The sequence below is a fragment of the Excalfactoria chinensis genome, chromosome 3 (genome assembly GCF_039878825.1).
Source record: "Excalfactoria chinensis isolate bCotChi1 chromosome 3, bCotChi1.hap2, whole genome shotgun sequence".
Classification (NCBI taxonomy): Eukaryota; Metazoa; Chordata; class Aves; order Galliformes; family Phasianidae; genus Excalfactoria; species Excalfactoria chinensis.
In genome coordinates, this window is record NC_092827.1 from 45,220,831 (window position 1) to 45,239,555 (window position 18,725).

General features: G+C 39.1%; 1 protein-coding gene across 1 annotated transcript in view; it reads left to right on the forward strand.

Annotated features, from left to right (window-relative positions):
• Window positions 1–18,725, forward strand: part of SLC35F1 (solute carrier family 35 member F1) — a 228,745-nt gene that overhangs the window by 24,970 nt on the left and 185,050 nt on the right. The window lies entirely within an intron of this gene.

Genomic DNA, 18,725 nt, shown 5'->3' on the forward strand with positions numbered 1-18,725 from the left:
TTGGCATTGGAGGTGAGGGTATTTTGTTGGAGATATGTGTGTGTCTGAGGCCTTCTGAGGTCTTACCTTTCTAAGCAGCTTTCTTTGTTTCTGTGTCTATGACTTCTGCTTTTGAGCGTATCTTTACTTGCTGCAGTTTGCTTTGCTACTATGATATCGTTGCTGCTCTTTCCATTGTATGACAGTGTGTGTTACCTGGAACTTCAGAAATGTGTCTCTTACAAAGAATTTCAGAGGACAGTGTATGTGCTCCTGCCTGCATGAACAAGACCCGAGTTTCACAAAGCTTATTTGGATGTTGTGCCTTAACTGCCAGCATCTGGGTTACAAAGGGAAACCACAGTCAGATTCCCTACAGACAGAAAAGGAAAGTGTTGTTTTTAAACCATGGAGATAAAACTTACTAATGTATAGTGTCCTATGAATAAGTAGCACAGTAGCCTAAAGGTAGTTGCTGTGCAGAATTGCTAGATAAAATTTGTCTCAGTTTCTAGAAAAATAAAGGCATATATCGTCACCTCTGTGTCTCTGCAGTAATTGCACTCAGCTACTGCCTGTTAAATCTTGGTTAAATCTTAATTGATGTGCTCAATTATAAAACTATAAATTTGTGAGAAGAAGGACCTCCCTCGTCTTTAGCTACAGTAGCATTGCTAATTCTACTAAAGGCCTGTTATCTCACTAAATATACTTAGTAAATTTTTTTTCTAGTAGTCTAGTGTCCCTGCAAAATAATAATAATAATAAAATTAGACAATGTCTGAAGAGCACAAAATATAGTAATTCTGTTTATCAGTGGAAGGGAAGTGATGTCTCATTCTTTTGACGCTGTAGTAGCTACAAAGGTAAGAACAAAAAACAACATTGAAACTCAGTGTAAAACCTGAGGTGAGGTGTAGTTTCAGAGCTGTAAATGATTCTGTTTCTAAATCTAGAGAGATTCTCATATCTGGGGATTTTATTTACATCTAAATACAATTTCCCCCCTTTTATGAATGGGGTATTATTTGCTTAAACCTTGATTTAAAAGAAGGAGGAAAAAACAAAAACCAACCCACACAAAAACCCAAAACCCTGCAAGAAAAAAAGCCTATCAAATTTAGCATGAAGATTTAAAGCCTTGCTTAGGACTTTGCCAATGGTCCTGTAAAACAGTTATGGCTACTGGTGTGTATGAAACAGTGGCTCCTGTCTTTATCAAACTCCATACTTGCTTTTCCTCCATAATGCCTTGCTGATGGCAGCAGTTGGAACACTTGCTTGGCTTGGCTGCTTTTCTAATGTAGCGCCCTGCTGTGTGTGTTTTAAGAAAAGAAGTGTAGGAGATGAGCTATGTTCTCTGTTTGATTTTTCCTAAGTAGAAATTTCTGATCTATGAGGAGTACTGCAGTTCAGCCCACTTATTGGCTCAGGACCACTGCATGTGGATCATATATTGTAAAATTTACTGAAAAGAAAGTTGTTGTTAGATTAGAAATGTATTTCTTTGAAGACAACAGCTAGGGGACTGTAGCCCCCCAGATGTACTCAGTAAATGAGTAAATGTCTCTGTGCCTGCATACAAGTTTGTGTACTGCAAAGGTTAAAAAAAAAGCAAGTCTAAATAATCCAGAGCATCGTTTGTACTCCAGAGGGAGTTTTACAGGATAGAACTGGCTGCTCCTTCCAACTGTGCTCCACCTCTGCGTACTTTGCAGTGCCTCCTCTAGGTTAGTCTGGGCAAGTGGCAAGCAGCTGTGGCTTTGAGCATCTTCCCCCACTCTTCATGTCTGTTGTTTTTGGCACCTGTGACTCAACAAGCTTGTCAGAATTAGACTGTCACACACTGCCAGGATTCCCTGGTGTGGTCTGAGGTCAAATTCCTGCAACTAACACAAAATAATGTCTCTAGTACCAGTCAGGAGCACTATCAGGGCCTGGTACCTGCAGTTTGAAGCTGCGATGTGAGCTGGCATCAAAGAGTGGTGGGTTAGTACCTGTAGAAGAACTACATCCTAGCTAAAAGCAGGAACACAACCGAGTTCCAGAGCCCCTGCCTCTGATTTTAAGATACTGTTTATTGGTTACTGGACTCTGAACTTGATTTGTACTTGCTTACTAATATAACTCAGCTATAGCTGCTTTGTGGGTTTTTGAAAAATTGTGTTTTTTCTTTTTTTTTTTTTTTTTTTTTTTTCCTCTTTTTTTTCCCCTGTTCTTTTTATTTATTTATTTTTAAGTCAATGAGAGACTCAGGAGAACAGAGGATCTTTCTGCAGAAGCTGGCATCACCCATTTTTTATTGCTTTCTACGTGATTTTCCACAGCGAGCGGAGCAGTAGATTCCAGCTGCATTTCACGTGAACTGGGCAGGAGGAGGAAGAAACTCGCTCTCTGGCATTTATAGCTGATTTCTTGGCATGAGGAAAATAAGAAAGCATGCAGGCCACAAACACAGGAAGTGTTTCTTGAGTTGTGTTTGAACAGCAGTAGCATCTGATGAAGTGGAAAAATGAGCTTTTCTGTTCTGAAGGTTTCATATTTTGTCTTGCAAGTCAGGAAGTGTTCTCTTACCATCTGAAAGGAAATTAGAGGAAGGCTGGTGAGGTGATGTGTGCGCTGACAGAGGAATAAAAGACAAATAATATTTCTTTTATATTATAAAGCTTCAAGTATATCTGCATGGGATTTATAGTGGTACTAATGTGCTATTTTTTGTTACTGTTAAAATGTGATAGATGACCACATAGAAGCCAGTTGTCTGAAAGGCCAATCACTTCTTCCTTATTTTTCTATCTTTGTTTTTGTGTTGTGTACAAGAAGAGATATCCCATCTTGGAGGAGATTTTGAGCCTGTACATGTGGCCATGAGAAAGTAGTTTGCTATATTGCAGGAGATATCAGGAATAAATACAGTATTACTTGAAAGCTTTATGAAATGGGTGTTCCTTTGCCTATAGAGTATCCTCCCCTACCCCTTTGTCCTGATATTTCTCCAAAGGCAATGTCAAAAAACTAATGGGTGCCTTTACGTAGTGTAGAAGTTCCTGGCCGTGGAGGCTGCTTGGTCAGTAGCAAATGCAGACCTTCATGCTTGCGGCATCAGGATAATCAGCCCGCACCAGCAGGGAATGTTGACCTGTTCTGGTTGATACCTTTTGCAAATAGTCAGCTTTTTTCCTTATAAATAAAAACAATCAGTTTGCTTAGATATATGGCAGTATTTGCTCACTGGGTTAGTAGCTAATTATAAAATACCCCGTGGTTCCATTTCAAAGCAAGATGAATTTAAAAGATCTTTTATATGTGAAAGTTGAAAGCTCTCCCATGTCCAGAAGTGATTCGATGATGGTATTGAGTGCACCCTCAGCAAGTTTGCTGATGACACCAAGCTGAGTGGTGCGGTTGATACGTGGGGAGAAAGGGATGCCATTCAGAGGGACCTCGACAGTCTGGAAAGGTGGGCCTGGGTGAACCTAATGAGGTTCAACATGGCAAAGTGCAAGGTTTTGGACTTGGGCTGGAAGAACCCCAGGCATCTGTACAGACTGGGAGGAGTGATCCTTGAGAGCAGCTCGGCAGAGAAGGAGCTGGGGGTACTGATGGACAAGAAACTTGAGCCAGCAGTGTGCTCTTGCAGCTAGGAAGGCAAATGGTATCCTGGGCTCCATCAGGAGAGAGGTGGCCAGCAGGGACAGGGAGGTGATTCTCCCTCTTTACTTTGCTCTTGTGAGGCCTCATCTGGAGTACTGAGTCCAGGTGTGGAGCCCTCACTACAATAAAGATGTGGAGCTGTTGGAAAGGGTCCAGAAGAAAGTGACAAAGATCAGGGGGCTGGAGCACCTCCCCTATGAGGACAGGCTGAGGGAGCTGGGCTTGTTCAGCCTGGAGAAAAGAAGGCTGCAGGGTGACCTCATTGCAGCCTTTCAATACCTGAAGGGAACCTATATCCAGGAGGGGAGTAAACTCTTTGAAAGTGCTCATAATAGGAGGACAAAGGGAAATGGATTTAAGTTGAGAGAAGGTAGATTTAGGTTGGATGTTAGGGGGAAGTTCTTTACTAGGAGAGTGGTTAGGTCCTGGAACAGGCTGCCCAGGGAGGTTGTGGATGCCCTGTTCTTGGAGGTGTTCAAGGCCAGGTTGGATGGGGCCCTGGGCAACTTGATCTAGTAAACGTGGAAGTTTGGTGGCCCTGCCAGGCAGGGGGGCTGGAACTTCATGATCATTGAGGTCCCTTCCAACCCGGGTCATTCTGTGATTCTGTGAAGTGCTTGAAGAAGTAAAATGTTGCTGGCAGGGCTGTTACTGTGCCCCAGCGATGAGCTCTGGCTCCTCTGAAGGGGTGGAGATGAACCAGGCCATCAGTCCCAGCCCTGGTGTCCCTGTGGTACTGGCCCTAAGCTCCAGCAGTCAAATGTTGAGGTCAGGGATGCTCTAAGGGCAGTCAAGGGGAGGAGCCCTTCAGGTACCCTAGTCAAAGACAAGGTTACAGCCTCATGGAGGAATCCTCTGTGCTAATAAAAGAGGTGGGGTCTTATTTGGATGGAAAAAAGAAAAAAGCTGGAGAAATGCAGTGTATATGTGGATGTGGAAAGAAAATGAAAGTCAATATTTAGAGGAGATCAGATTTTAGCTCCTTTTCACTGCAGTGGAGTCATCTTCTTACAGACCTTTCTTTTAACTTTAAAACCTTGTTTTTATTGTTTTTAAACCAGTCCTACATCAGATCAAGCTCCAGGTATTTAGATAAACTTCCAAGTCCCTTGTTGTATATGGAAATGTTATTAATTGTATGCCTGCTTGCTGACACCCTTATTTGAGGGGAAAAAAACCCACAAATAATTGTATGTGAAGTGATGTATCATGCCCTATGTCAGCATTGTGACACTTAGATTGGTCGCTGGGCTCAAGCCTGTGAGGTGCTGATACTTAGGTCTCACCTCAGCACTTTACTTTGTGTCAGAGTAACTGTGCTTAACAACCTACACATGCTGCCATGCTTGAGGGTGGCTAGTATGCTTAGCACCTGGCTATATGAAGTCCAATGAAAGTGTTGTGTCTTACAGGAAAAGAATGACATTGCACTAGAGTGCAAAGTATTGCCCCTCTCAGGTCCCACTTTGTCTACTCCCTTTCAGCTCCCTCTGGTTGCTGATATTATGCAGCTGTGGTAGATAAAGAGGACCTTGCTTTTATAGACAGGCATTCTGTGATTTCACATTGCTTAAAGCTTTTTCCCTTCATTGCACTTATTTGGGCCTTAGGGAGGGGTAGAATCTAAATGTACAAGGGCAGAAATAATTTCTCTTTTCTTTAACGATTGCACCCATGATGTCAGCTGCCGCAAGTAATGTAGAGTGATAAATTGACATTGAACTTGAACAGAATTCATGGCGTGCTGAAGACAATAAGAACCTCTGAGGAAATAATTATTTTGCTGCCAGGAGCTCATGCATCTCAAATTGGTTGGTGCAAGGACTTTAGAGTAGCCTGTCTGCCTATTGAATGAAGTTCAGAGCTGGCGCTGCTGGCTCCGTGTTAGTGCAGGAACTTAGTCATTGTGGTTTTCTCATGGGATGTCAGAAGAAAGAAAAGAGAGCCACAGAGGTCTAATGTTGACCACTTCTGGTTGCCTGCAGGGAGAGAGAGAGAGTGGGCACTGAAAACCACGTAAAGTAGTATGCTCTTTTTTCCTGTGGACATAGGATGTTGGTACTCTCTCAGGGCAAACTGCTGTAGTATTCGCTGCAGTCATTGTAGTGTGGGAGGTGCCCTGCATGCTACAGCAGCAAGAATTTAGGTGTGCTTGAATGATTTGGGAAGGGCAGAATTCCTATGATCAGATGACCATTGTTACTAGTTGGGGTCACAATCATTAATTTTCCCATGAAGGTAATTAGTTTATATTGTATGCAACACTTCTCTCTTGCTCTTCAGTTATTTTTGTTTGGAGTTGGTAGTTATAACTTAAAAACATGGTCAAGCTGTTCTCCCAAAACCCTTGTTGAATTCAGTCTGAAGACTGAGGGTTCTCTGTGGAGACCCATAATTAAACTCTTACTTTTCATTGGAATAAACCAGAAATGGCTGTCCGGTACTTGGCTCCCATTGACTTTCACTGAGGGTCAGGCACCTCAGTGCCTCTTCTGCTTTTAGAAAGTTCACTGAATTCAAAGGACATGTTCTTGTAGGGAAATTGTCCTTCAGCATGTATTTCTTTTTCCAAAAGTACTCATATCTATGAGGAAAAAGGAGAAAAAAGGTAACCTGCCAAATTTGTCATTTTTAATGCTTAAACTGAGTATTTGCATGGTAAGTCGAGGTATCTTCATAAAGTTTTTGGAAGATTGCATATTAGTGTATTTGATCCCAATTTGAATAACAAAGCCAATCATATGAGTTTATGCTTTACTCTGATCTGCTCTTACACCTTGTATTAAGGAGCATGAGTACTTAATCCTTTTCTCTGTAGCTGTACTTCTCAGCTCTCAGTATTTGTTTTGGAGTTAGCTTTGTCTAACAAACATCCACAGTTTGGGCCATGCAAAATTCATTCATTAAAATAAACATTTTATGACATTGTGCCTTCAGTACTAATGACTTTAATAACAGTTTTATTGTTCTGTATTTTTAAATGTATATGATTTTCAGTGTTGACATTGTCCGTTATCAAATGTAGTGCAAAACAGTATAAATAAAGGTCAATAAAACTGTTACTCATTGAAATGATCTTGAAAACTATATCAGAACTGCCAGAGGAAGGGCTTTCTCCTCTTATATGGTATCTTTCTCTTCATTGTTTATAGTTTATAGATGACACGCCTATGGCTACATGTTGTTTATTTGAGCCGAATGAACTGTGGTGTTGCACTGTATAAGACTAATTTTTTGTTACATAAGCATGGCATCACATAAAATGAGATGCAGTTAGCGTGTTCTGGTGGTTAATGTTCTTGTGAGATTTGGCAGAAGTCTCTGAAGTGTTGATTACAAAGAAGTTTCTCATACTTGCACTAAGAGAGCGCGGTATCTTTTGTCTCTGATCTCTTTGAGAGGAGGGAGTTCTTCCTTTGTTTGATGCTTTCTTGCTTTCCTGCATTGCACCGAGAGTTTTAAATACATGGAGGATGTTTCAATCTCTGTTACCTGCAAGATAGTAGAACTATACTTGTGTGAACTTTGAAGCAAAGTAATTTCACTTCAGAATTCCGTTCATCAAATCTAAGCTTTTGAAAATCAGTACATGCGGGTATATATTGTACTTACTTGTCAAAAAGTAAAAGGGATGGTGGGTTTTTCAAGTTCTGGAGGACTGAGGTTGTATCAGTTGGTAAGACACCCATTCAGCACAAGGAGGCTACACGAAGAGATTCATCTGTGGCATTTCTAACAACGCTGATCACCCAAAGCAGGTCTCAGCAGGAATCTGTTGTCAACAACTTCAGTTACTTGTTTTAATTTAGATTAGTATTTAAAAAAAATTATTCATTGGCTCACGCGGGTCTTTTCAAGTTGCAGGTGAGACAAATAAACATGGCTCGTTCTGACTGATATAACGTAGACTCTGGTATTGTGCACTTGAGGAGTGAATTAAAGCTTTATCAACTGAGACATTTTCACTCAGCAGAAGTGGCCCTCAGGGGGCTCTCATGTGAGTTTTGGCCAGTCGCTGGGGAAAAAGACTTTGAAACCATATGTGCTGCCGAGTAGTACTTCTGTGGCTGAAAGGTTTTAGTGCCCTGTTTGTCCTCTTATACTCAGTTGAAGCTACAGGTCACTTAAAAATTTTAGTTGTTTTAAAAACTAAATGTATCCTTCCTAGGATTACTTTCTGTGTTCTGGCCACTGTCAATTTGTCTTCAATTGGGAACTTACTGAAATAGTTATTCCAGAATAAGTTCTCCGTCATAATAATTCCTTTATAGAGTCTTTCCTAATGCTGTGATGAAAGGACTGTTAGAGTTTTGGATATTAATTAATAACGGGGATTGATTTCAGAAAAATGATAGCATTCCAAAATAATTGCTCCATATCAAACATTATTCTATGGTGCCAAGCAAATTGCCGTGTACCAAAGCTTTCTACTGTTGTTACAGATAGACTTTCAAATAATACTAAGAGTTGCTCTATGCAATTTGTAATGGCATGATTTTTCTATATTAGGCTCTGAGAAAACACCCTGGTGTGAATTCAAATTAAGAGAGTTTTAGTCACAACAGGATATTAAGCAAAGAGGAAATATAGGTTTAAGTATTGTGTATGCAACTTGGGTAGTTCAAGCAAGCAGCAGTTTATAGCTGTGTCTTTCAGTATATACCATGTAATGCTAAAACCAGAGAATGTTCTACTAAATATAGAAGTGAAGTCACAGAATCTTTATCTTATGTAGTTACTAGACTTCAGCTTCTGTTTGTGTACTTCTACTGTAGGCTTCACCTTTGGTTCCTTGCTTATATTCCTTAATGAATCACTGGCATTTATGCTGGAAACAGTTTAAAAAATAAAAATAAAAATACTACCCTTTAAATCTTTTCTGTTTTCATTAGATTAGTGCTATTCATAAAAGTAAGTTCCAATCTGATAGTTTTTCCTTTTCTACCTTTTAATAAATGTCTGGGATGTGTTACAGCCTTGGTGCTGAGAGGAAATTGTTTTAGTTGACTGTCTCTGGTTCTCTGTTCTTTAGACTGCCTGAGATTAAATTTCTCTGGAGTCTCACTGGGCGACAGCAATATAAAGAGTTTTGCACACTCCATTGTACTGACCTGTAATTGCATGCCATGGCTGCTGAGTGCCTGAGAGAATGGCAGAGGGCTGGTGGCATTGAGTGCAGGATTGTTCTCATTTTGGTGGAAGTCTCAGTATGTGCAAAGATTCAGTTTCTTTTTCTGCATCAGTAAACAAATATTAATGATATGAAAATCAAATAAATAAATGACAATGTGCCAGTAGCTTGTCCACAGGATTTAGATATCATATGGATAACCTGGCTGCTTTCATATTGTTATTGATTTACAGTTGGATGGAAATAATTTAAAAAAGAAAAAGAATCCAAGCCCTGTGATGATTACACAAGTCTGAGAGACACCTCTTTTAGATTCTTCAATTCCTCCTCCATTAATCCATAGCAACCTTCCCTCATCCCTTTCCTGACTGGAGTCAGCCTGTGCTACCTGCATTCACTCCTGTCTAACAAGGGACAGGTTTTGAGCAGCTACTGGCAGAAACGTTCTGTAGAAATCAGCTTCTGCTCTGAGAATCTGTTCATGAGTAGCACTTGTCAGTCTGCTCTGGGTTTTAACTTCTTTAGGCCTATCTATCAAGTAATGCCTTTGAGTGTCTGCAGTGTCAGGTGTTGCTCAAGATAATGCATTTGTGTTCAGGCTCTGATATGTGCTGCCAACAAACACAAGGAGCGCAATGTTCTTAAAGTAGAGAATCCCTAATTTTAACAAGATCTGGCATTGCTTTATGGGTTTGTAGCATATTTTTTTTTCTTTTCTATGAATGAGTGTTCTATGGTACAGAAAAGCAGACTCCACTGTAATTCAATGTGAATGGTTTCCTATAGAGGATACAGATGAAATTTAACATTAAATTAAAACAGACAGTGTGGACTATTTTCACCCCTGGAGCCGCTGGCCTCCAATTTATATTATGGCTAACAGGTGTTAATTGCTGTCCTTTTTTGCAGAAGTTTTGTTATCCCAATGCCAATTCCTGCTGAAAAAATTCTGCTTCAATTACCACTTCAAGGAATGGAAGGGCAACACTTAGGTTTCATTAGGGAACATGTTACAGTACCTGAAGTTTTGTATGTTTCTTGACAAAATGAAGTGATGGCAAGACTTTTTGGGTAGGTGTCTGTGATTTCCAGCATCAACAAAAGAAATGGCACATGCTGTCAAGTCAGAAGGTCCTACAGATGTGTTGTGCTGCCAGGACCTCAGCAGCTGGAACGTGATTTTAGACTTTGGCCTGTTGCTGCTCCACATATATTTGTCAATTTTATTAAAACTTCTGAGGGATGCAGCAGTTCATGCTGTTGCTGTCCTTGACTCCCTGTCTGTTTTAAGAAGCAAAATGTTTAAACTGAGAACACTTTAGCATCTAGTCTTTGCTTCCATTTTCCTATTCTCTATTGATATTTTTTTTTCTTACAACCTTTTCTCCTTCTGCCATAGCATCAAGTGGTACAAACCTGATATTACTATTGTGCTTTATTGTTTCATAGACATTACAAACATGCTAAGTTTTTATATGCATTGATACTGAGAGTTCTAATTATTTATTCTTAAGTATAATGTAACTCAAATCTAAAACAATGTCAAGCTATTAGACAGCAGAGATGCGCATTACCTTTGGGTCACCATACTAGAGATGATGGTGCTTTTACGTTTATGTAAGATAGAGCAGATCAGCAGGTGGTATATTCACATCCTCTGCTTCACTGATGTATCAGCAGTTAACAGCTACTCTTTGTAGCTCAGACAGCAGATCGCCTGTGGAATATCAAATGTTGTAGTTAGTGCTGACAATCAGAGCTAAATGGACAGATGTTTATATTATTAACTTGTCATCTGTTTAAAACCACTTATTATAATATATATTAAACAAGTGTGGTAGCTAATTCCTGTCTAGAAATATGTAAGAGACTATCTGAATCCATTTATGCTGTTTTGAATGTAATATTCTATGCTCTGTATTTTGGTAGACGTGCAAGGAATACATTTTTGGATCTTGTGTGGGGAGGGTAAGTGATGCACATGCAGACAGTTTGCTGCATGACAGTAACTTATGTCTCCAGTTTCACTACAACTCGAATTTCCTCTCAGGCAAGTATGTCTCTTGCATACAGGGTAGTTTCCCACATTTGTGTTTGTCTCCAGTGATATCAGTAACGTATTTCTTTGTGAGTTTTTCCCTACTCTGGGTGGGTTTTTTCATTGGAGCTAAAATAGCTTTCTGTATTTTCATTCAATTTTCACAGCTTGTGCAGTCAGTCCTGAGTTATATTTTTACTTTATGTTGTATGGATGCATTTTTAGTAGAGACATGTTAATTGATTTTTGGATATCACACTAGCACGTGCACATGTATACAGTCACACAAAGAATTTCTGTTAACATATGTTCCTACAGACAGTGACATTTATTTAATTAGTCATCACAAACTGCAAAAATACGGTTAGATTGTTACGGTTACATGCTGTTTAAGAACAAGTATATCTTTATAATTTTCCACCGTTCAGGTCACTGTAATCTAGTTAAAATTTCATCTGAGAATATGTAACTATGTAAAATATCAATTAAAAAAAAAAGATGACTGTTTATGTTGTTCATTTATGTTTATGTATTCAAAGGTTATAAACATTTCTATGTTTATACTATCTGCATTTCCTTTATTAGTACGGAGTTTTACAAGATCTTAACTTCTTCAAGTGCGTGCCTGAGTGTCAGGTTGCTAATGACAAGAGGAAGCTATTAGCTTCTTGGTAATACAGAACTAGAGTCATATGCCAAAATCATGCTATTTGTTGGCATCCGTGTTTTAAGTCAAGATCTGCCATTCTGCCAGGCAGGCTCATTGCATTCTTCCTTAGTTTTTCTCTTGTAGTTTTTCTCCTCTGTGCCTTCCATCTTCTGCACGATTTGATTGCTCATGAGGCTGTGGTGTCCCAGCATTACAGCGTGGTACATTGCAGTGGGATGTGGAATGTCTTGTCTTTTCCTTTCAGTGCGATGGCAATACTGAAGGTAAAAGCAATTTTTCAAACTACTGATTGTCAATTTTTATTCCCTTTACATGGGGCAAACTGGCAGATGTTTAGACACCTCAAGACTGTTAAACTTACAGTGAATAGGGTCTGGTTAGCTCAGATGAGACTTGAGCAAACTGAATATAAAAGCCTCAGAGAGTTACTGACTATACATGAAGAGCCAAGTCCAAGTCTCCAGCTTATTTTTCCTTTACTCCATTCTTACATAGGTAATCTGCTCATGGTTGAGAACTGGCACAGGTTGTCCAGAGAGGTTGTGGAGTCTCCTTTCTTGGAGATCTTCAAACGCTGCCTGAGGGTGATCCTGGGCAACCTGGTCTCTAGGTGGCTCTGATTGAGCAGGGTGGGCCAAATGACCACCAGAGGCCCCTTCCAACCTTAACTCTTCTGTTATTTTATTGCAGTAGGTTTATTTCATGTCTTTTGTTTGTTTGTTTTTTAAAGGAAAAACATGGGATGATTGAAGACTTAGAAATGTCTTCAGGATATGGCAAGTCTTGACCCAGAAATCTTCTTTCTCCTACCCTGTTTCGTGTTGCCCGTAATGGTGAACTGTTGTGTCTTTCATTGATGTTGACGTTATCAGTTTATCAGAGGTGGTTTTTATTTTTCTTGTAATGCAGAATGTTGTAGGTTGACACTTGTCAGACCGAGCCTAAAAACAAGGGACAAAATCCTAGGAGTTGAGGGCTTTAGCAGGCAATATCTCAAATAGCCTGAACTGTGCCTGTTTTATTAGCTCTGCCAATAACTCTTATGAAATATCTCCTTTTGAAGGGATAGCAACATAAGTCTGACAGCACCAACTTAGAAGTTTGCCAGCTTGCGGAGGAGAGACGTATGAAGTTCTGAGATGCATCATAATTGAACAGGCAGTTTAGGGGCCAACCTAGTTAAATTACATAAATTTGCTCAAATTAATGCAGCTGTAATTAATACAGCTGCACTAGTGCTGTAATTAGTAGCTTTTTCAGCTATGGCTTCTGCTATGAAAGCAAAATACTGTGTAGTAGAACTCTGTTTACACTGGATGCTTTGCTTTAACTGTCATTTGAGGTTTTTTTTTTTAGCTTATGACAGGAAGCTCTAATAGGAAGGAAACCAAAAGCGCTTTAGGCATCATCTTAATTTTAAACAGCATTATTGGATCTATTCCCTTCATTGGAACCACAGTTTCAGTGCTTTCTCAGACTGGGTGTATTTCTACTATGTATTTCAGCAGATACGCCATGTAACTGTTGTGCAGAACTGGGGGATAGTCACAGATAGGAATGTCTACTTGCATGTCTGTAACAATGCCAGGGTGGCTAAGAAGTAGGTAGGGCTAATTTGTCATGTTAGGTATGCAAGGTGTATGAACTTTATTTGGATAAATTCACTGCTGCTTTGTTTTATTCTGGAGTTCAAAGATGCGTGCTTTTTCACTGAGGAAAAGCAGATTTAGGATGAACACAGGGGAGTAAGTGTTACAAACTTATGTGGGTAGAAAAGTGAGTTTTTAAAATGTAGCACATTATTGAGTGTTTTTGTTTGGAGGTAAATTGTAGGAAAGTAGAAACACTAGTGAACAGCTCCAGAATTTAAGTATTTGAGAATCTTCTACCTGTCCTGTCAGTTAAGTCCACACTGAGGATGAAGTTGCCTAGACTCTCTTCATGTCCCAGTAACTTTTGGCTTTGAGACTATCAGTCCATACCAGTATCTGGGAAGAGGTGTGGGGCTTGGCAGAGGCACTCACCGGCTTGTGATCAGGGATGGGGCCTCAGTGCAGCACTAAGAAGATCAAGTTGTTAAAACAAGTCCTGTTCTTCTCAGCAGGCTTATTCCAGTCCTGGCAGCAGCTGGGATTGCTCTGGTGCCCCCAGTCACACTGCTTTTGGTGGTGAGGCAGGTCCTGATTGCTGGGCCTGATGCTGTTGGATCTCAGCCCTCAGGAATCCCACAGTTTGTGATTCCTGGGCAGTGGGGGGCAAATGATTGTTACTTGTCCTTGTGCATGTCTCTGCTAAGAGAAATGTACTGATAAACCAATTGGTAGGCCTGTTTTCTTTACCAGCTACCTTGTACTCGCACCTCTTTTGCAATGTTTGGGGAAGTTTTGGCTCCTAAGTGATGTTTTTCTGGTTTAGAACACATCTCTTATTAACAAAATTAGGAAATTTGTAGTTCTAGTGCTGATCTGGTTCCTTGTTGATGCCTGTGGGTGTTTCTGAGTTACTGTTTTCCATAGCTTCAATGTATTTCATCAGTATCTGAAAGAGGATTTTGTACTCTGTTGCCATAAGATTTGAAAAATAAGGAACTCTTTGTCATGCAGCTGGACAAAAGTATGGAGATATGATTTACAATTCACTTTTTCTTCCCCTGTAGTTGCCAATGTAAGTATTCATATGAGTCACTTCTTCAATCCAAAACACAAATGGAATTAGAAAACTAACATGGATATTCAGTTTTCTTGCTTGCTGTAATGAAATAGCTTATTTATTTGCCTTTGAGAGGATTTATCAGAGTACAGTTAAAGTGGTTTTCTGGATGTTGTAGTAAAAATCTGCCTGAGCAGATTATATGACAATATAGAGACAGGAATGTAATGAAAAATTCAGTTTTTTATTTTCTTATGAATTGTTATTCATTACAGGAACCGTCCAGTATCTCCGTGTATATTCTTGTTCATTTTGCAAGTGTATTTCAGATTTGCCTATGGTTCTGACTCAAAAAGCGCATGATTTTCTTTCCTTTTTTTTTTTTTTTTGATGGCATTGGTCCATGCTTCATTTCTGATCAAATTACACAATAATGATGTGGCTTGTTCATCCATAAAAACTTGTAGAATTGCACCAAACATCTGCACATAATGAATCCATTCATGCAAAGAAAGCAAGTAACTTATTTACCACACTAGATTTGCAAGAATTTTTCCTTTTCCACAGGCATCTTAAGAAGTTTCCTTCCACTGAGGGTAAACTCTCAAAACCTATTCATGTAATGGGCAAAGAACAGGGTAGCTTATTAGAAAATACCCATCTTGATTTCAGAGTAATAAGTAAATGCTGGCATATTGAAACAAAAGATGAGCAAAACAACTTTTGCTGTTGTTGCTGAATTTCAGCGATGGCTGCAAAGCAATAAGTACTGCCATTGCATCCTGGAGGGCACAGCAGGTATAATTCAAGTTGAGGTAAAGACATTTCAGTTTGAGTGTTAAAGTGCTTATTTGGTACCTAAGGTGACTGTTAATCTGGCCTGTAAACCCTAGAGAGCAGTTGATCGGCTATTTGCTGGTGTAGGCTTAATTCAATTGCCTATACAAAAATATATAATGATTTTTGAGATGTACAAGAGAATCTTAGATATCTATGTGGGCTGGTAGGTATTATAAAAGCTTTCAGTAGGCCCATTCCATGCCCTTCTGGCATTGGATCATTCTCTAGTCTCTATTCACTGTATTGAGTAGTTGGTAAAGCTGTATAGGTGGATGATTGGGGGCAGAATTGCTTCTGTTGATTTGTTTCCATATTTGTTTGTAAGTGTATTAAAGCCACCAGAACAGCTTCCAGTTTGCCAGAGCAAAACTGTTAGTGTGTTGACTTCTGAAATAGGAACATTATTAAACCAGAAGGATAAGAAAATTACTGCTCTCTCTGCCCTTGTAGGGTCAGTCTTTTTCATTTCAGTGATTTCCTGCCTTGAATAGCTTCTACAGCCTTTCTCACTGGTCTAGGGAAAACCTCTGTCTTGATATGACTGCTAATGCTCCCCTGAGTTCCCACCTCCCCTCCCCCATCTCTTTCTTACTGTTCCCTTTCCATAAGGAAAGCTTCCCCTAGTGAGTATGTCATTTGCTTTCAGAGAAAGAACACATTCCCCACCCCCCCAGTCTTCCAACAGTGACTTCTACTACCTGTGGCTGATGGGTGCATACAGACAAAAATGCTCTCTTTCTTGAGTCTGCTTGCACAGAGCAGGGCAGCCTTATAAAGTACTCCCACAGGAAACTATGTAAATTAAACAGGGGCCATTCATCACACACCTAATAGGTGTAAAGAAGAATACAGAGGAACCAATGAAGAACATGGTATTTTATGAACAAGTATAACAAGAACGATTAGACAAAAGCTTGGAATTTAAGTGGGAGAAAAAGCAGGAAGAGAGTAGATAGTGTGAATCAGGATGTTATTTTGAATTCAATCTACTAAAAATCATAAGTGGGCCAGGGGAGATAAAAGCCTAGAATTTGGAAATTGCTTTAGATGTAGATGAGAACAAAACCAGTAAACAAAGACATCCATGAAATTGCTGAAAACAGCTAAAAGACAGGGGACGTAAAACATTTTTTTTTCATTCTTAATTTACCTTACAAATCATAGGAGAAATAAATATTAATATAAGAAACAGGATGACCGGGGAGGTGGTGGAGGAGTTACCATCCTTGGAAGTGTTCAAGGAAAGGATTGATGTTGCACTAGGTGATGTGGTTTACAGTGGTCATGGACCTCGGTTGGTGTTTGGACTAAATGATGTTATTGGTCTTTCCAGCTGTAATGATTCTATGATTGTATGAATAGGAGAAGCAGTGGAGAAGGCAGGTTAGGGTTAAAGATGGGTTTTTGGAGGAGGCATGAGGACCCAGTAGTCTGGTATTTTAAGTGTAGCTCCTCTAGTAATATTGAATCAGCGTGCTAATTCTTTTGCTTAGTTGGCAGTAAAGTTACTTGATTTAAGACTGTATTTCTGCAGCATTTATTAATGAAAATCCATTCCTGCTGAGTACCATTAATGTTTATTGAAGTCAGTGTCTCAGGAGACTGGGCCTGAAAAGGACAAGGAAAAAGTCTTCTTTATGTTCTGACAGAGCTACCCTCAAGGCATGAATGGACAGTACAACACTGAGCTCTGTAATAAGAACTAAAGGAAGGTGAAAATTCTTTTTTTTTTCTTGCTATGTTTCTTATCTGTAATTGCAGTAGACTATTAAGTTGTGTACAAAATGTGTGGTTTTCTCTGTTGTAGAGTTTTGGAATTGTAAGATTTTGAACACATAGGTAATTTATTTAATTCATATTTGCGTTTCGCATTGCAAGTATTTGTAACCTCACTTTTTCAAAGTCTACGGATGGATTTTTAGCGAAGTGACCCTGAGTTCTGTTACTTTGAAAACAAGGCTGTGCTCAATGAAATCGGTCACTTTTTTGCTGTAGTGGTCCAATTAACTGCCTTTCTCTACTGTAGTTAAATGCACAGCTTTAAAATAGAGTGCTGCGAAACATGAATGAAATCAAGATAACTTTCAGTACGGTTTATAGAGGAGGACTTAGTACCTGACTGTCCCAAGAGGCTAAGTTGACTATGGACATAAGGTTTCAGCAGAGCAGTGATTTCATATGCATTAGTTTTTGCAGTTCATCTCAAATGCCACATAAAGTGGCACCCTTTCATGTATCTCAGAATGGACACCCTGAGACACCAGGCATTATCCTTTTATGCAGAGTCCAGGGTCACAAAGGTTGTTTGCAGCTTGGAAATTCACGACAAAAATAGGGAAACTGGGTCAGAAAATGCTTAAGGGATTACAGTTTCATGAGATTGAGGCACTGGTATTGTATACCAATTTTTTTTTATTCAGAGTTCTTTGTTTTCCTTCTGCAAAGCAGATGATTACTCGATATCAATGAGAAACCTACTCTTTTAAGGCAGGATAATAGAAAATCAACCTAAACTTCTCTTTTTCAAGCACCTTTGGAAGTTTTTATTTCATTACATTTGTGATCTTAGAAACTCTTATTAAATAACCAAATTCTAGTGGGAGGGTTAACGTACTTGTTAAGACAAGCAAGATTTTTGAGGATTCATCAGCGTGATGGTAGATACCTGTGTTTGAACTTCTCTCTAGCCATTTTCTTACAGTCAGTGTAGAGAAGGCATCCATGATTTCAGTGATTTCATGCTAAATGGAGGAGGGGAAGAAATGATTTAATGAATTGTTCCTTAAAAGTACGACCAAGTTTAACAGGTGTGTTAAAGTAACTCATGTGTCGTTGTCTCTCTCTTGCCTGAGATTTAGCAATAAAATATTCTAAAATTTGTGAACTCAGTAGAACAGCCAATGCAACATCTGCTGCTGATTTTTATCTGCTTTATAATAAAGGGGAGGGGAGATGGGAATGGCAGAAAAGATTAAACTGCTCAGCTCCATTCACTTATTCTGTATTAAAATGTGTATATACATATGCTTTCCCCCTTTTCCAACTGTGCTTAGATAAGATGGAATGTTAACAGTGGAGAGATTTCTTAGCATCTTCAAAAGCACTAGTGTATTTTATCTGGTGACATGAGTCATAATAAGTCCTATTTTTGGATCTAGGTTAAAAGAACAACCTTCTGTTTGTTATTTCAAATAAAATATTTTCTGAGAGTAACGCAAAGATAATCCTCCTCAGTTGGAGTCTTCTAATTATCCCTATGTAATGGATTTAAGGGCACTTACAGTCCTTGTGTAATATCTATATAAGGGCTCAGAACTAAGGGAAGGTATGACAGGAGTTACACAACTTGGGACTTATTTTCAGTATAAAATGGTAGCAATTTTGAGCACCTTTATGCTTAGTATTAGTGCTCAAGGCAATTATCAATAAATCCACACATGAAATCAATTTTGTGACAAATTGTATGTAATTCAATATTGATACTGAACATAGATGTATGCTTACTTATGTTAGCTTGCAATTCTGGAGTTAAATATGCTATATTCTTTACAAACAGTTACACAATAGTATTTCCTTCATTGAGCTTATTAGTGAAGTTCTGTGGATGAAAAACAAAATTTAATGCTTTAGACTTTCATACATTAAAAGGTCTTAATAGCCCCTCCAGCAATGAAAGAATCTTAAATGTAAATGAAGTTGAAGGCAAGTAAGTGCATTATTAATTTAACATTGGCTTTTTTGTCCAATACTGACAAGCTTCAATC